We start from the raw sequence: 3,116 nt of genomic DNA on the forward strand, positions 1-3,116 counted from the left end.
ACCCGAGATTCATTACCTCAACAATACCCACATCATCGGGGTTACTCAATCGTATCTCAATACCAATCCCACTACATCGGGATTATATATCTCCATATCACAAGTCCATGTGATAACGTACACACGAAGTGTGCATCTCGCCAAAGGTGGTTAACCAAAACGCACAACCGTGTCAATTGGACTTATTACACAAGCCCATCAAATCCACCTATATATGAAGTGAGTTCTATAATCGAGAACCACTTCACCCGACCCGCACCCATCCTACACATACATATGCACATAGGATATTAACACTCACCTTGTCGTCTTTGATGAATGTAACATAAATTCGCAACTCGCCAATGGAAAGTACCTATTCCATTATCACAATACAACAACACACTTAGAGTGGATTTACAAATCAACCCAATTGACCCTTAGTGTAAATTTCGACCCAAATGCACTTCCAAGCACAAACCGCGCCCCAAACTAACCAACAATCACTATCACAAGTGAAAATGGTCCTAATACGCCAATTAAACCCGAACACAAGTGTTAAACACTTGTCTTGCCCAATTTGACACATAAACCCTAATTTTGACCCATTTCAAAATTAGTCAACCAAATACACTCAAAAGTGTTCTAACCAGTGTTGTAAAAAACCCGATTACTCGCCGATTAATCTACGATTAATCATTTTTAAGAGCAATCCGTTTCGATTTTTAAAAATCCGTCTAATTAAATGGTAAACGTTAATTGATGGGTCAAAATCGAATTTGGTAATCAAAGTCGGTCAAAGTAAACAATGATTAACATTTTAACATGAATTTAAACTAGAAGTTTATAGTTTTTGAGCAAAATGAATACTTTTAGACAATTATGTTAAAGTTTATTTTTATATTTATGGTTTTTTTCTATATTTACACATGAAATTTTTGAAATTTAATATTTAAATGTATACAGTACAATCTGATTAATCCCCGATTAATCTCCGAATTACCGATTAATTCTTCTAAAGTCTCGACTGATTAATTCCCGAATAGCGAATTTTGCAACCTTGGTTCTAACACTTCCATAATCACTAACACTAGTGATTATACCCATTATCAAAGCCTAATCATGGTCAAAACGTCAACCAACCCAAAACCCACCAAGTGACCACAATAACTAGTCACTATAAACTCACTTCATCATCAAAAGGGTTTCACAATCAATCAAGCTCAAACTCTAACTTGAATATCAAATCTAACAATGAAATTTGGAGTTTGAACTTACCAATACTACCACAACGTAGCCGTGAATGAGATGAACAACTTTAAAACCCGAGCTTTGGCGAGAATCCGACTCCTTCCTCTCCAAATCAAGCTCTCTCTCTCTAAACCCGTACTCTCTCACTAGATATGGATGAGAGTGTTTATGGTGGTGAGGATAAGGTTGAATGAGCTCAACCTTGCCCATTTGTGGCTTAGAACCGGCCACCAAGTGAAAAGACCAACATACCCCTTTTAAAATCTTAAAATTACACAGCTGGCCTGACAGACGATTTGGACGGCTTCCCAAATATTGGACGGCGTCCAGCTCTTCAGTACTGGACGGCGTCCCAAAACTTGGACGGCGTCCCAATCAACTGAACCGGACTGAACTGAAGCAGGGTCTTACAATTGTCCCCCACTTAAATTGGATCACGTCCTCGTGATCTCAATCACTTAACCAACCGGACCAACACTCAATGGTCCTAGAACATGCGTTCCAATCCAACTTTCGCCACACTTATCGTAAATCTCGAGGATTATTCCACTTACTAAATACACACGTGTACGCATGCCGGAACATGCAATGCACACAACTTCCAAAATCCACCACAATCGCTTAACATACGCGGAAACATCACGTTTCCTTCCAACTTCTCTAGGCAATTCTTCTCAATGAATCGCCTTTAACACTAAATCGTCATCCGCGATTTATCAACTTCACAATTCCGAGCACTAAAGCTTGCTTAATCCCTCACATCGGGAAAAACTCAACCAATCTCTTACCGAGATATCAATCCCCTTAGCGTACCCTTACCAAGTTCAACGCTAGTAGCAACCAAGTCTCAACCTAAGGTCAACAATCCGAACAATGAAGACCGAACAAAACGAATCCTTACGGATTACACCTACCACTTAACATACCTTGTAGTGCGCAATACGACCAATACGCAACTAACATCATAAGCAAACGGTTAAAAATCGATAGCGTCCCAAACGACTATGTCAACGCAACTCCCAAGGTGTACAAAATCGACTATTGTCACACCCGTAACAACATGTGAGCGACACACTGTCATACCCCGTCCTAATCCATCTGGGCTAAGTCACCAACATCTGGTCCCATTGCGATGATTGACTCCAAATAATGTCTTTAAAATGAGCAAATGCACAGCGGAAGATTTCTTTCATACCTGAGAATAAACATGCTTTAAAGTGTCAACCAAAAGGTTGGTGAGTTCATAAGTTTATCATAAAACAATAAAATTCATCATTTTGATAGACCACAAGATTTAAATGGTGCATGGTACAAATGGGCCCGAATCCTGTACCCACCTGTAATGTACATGCGATATCTTTTAAATACAATACACCTTTCTCGTGTACGAAATCATCTTTCATAAATCTTAGTAACCGTACACATATCTCGTGCACAAAAATAACATACATATAACCTGTGTATAAAATCATTCTCTCGATACATAACATTCACTTTGCTTTCATAGCTTGGCTCGGTAACCGACCTTAACATATAATGCGCATAATAATATCCCCAAAACAGAACATCTCGTATGTATAATAATCATATAAACTTCGAAGTACTAAACACCACGCCCAATAGCCCTTCCGTCTAGTGAACATTCTGGGTGGGGGTGTTAAACCCGATAGCTACCTTTAGGATTCGTGTCAATTAGGCGTGCACTAATTCTCAAAATTAGTGATGTTCCCTAATTCTTAGGTTACCAAGCAATAATAATCAGGAGGAAAATATTCATATCAATTGTGGCAATTATCACGTCCACATAATTCAATGGTGGCAATTATCACGTCCACATAATTCATTCGAGGAATGTTTTGCTTGTGTCTATCTCGTCAAACATTTAT

The sequence above is a fragment of the Rutidosis leptorrhynchoides genome, chromosome 9, assembly GCF_046630445.1.
Source record: "Rutidosis leptorrhynchoides isolate AG116_Rl617_1_P2 chromosome 9, CSIRO_AGI_Rlap_v1, whole genome shotgun sequence".
Taxonomy (NCBI): domain Eukaryota; kingdom Viridiplantae; phylum Streptophyta; class Magnoliopsida; order Asterales; family Asteraceae; genus Rutidosis; species Rutidosis leptorrhynchoides.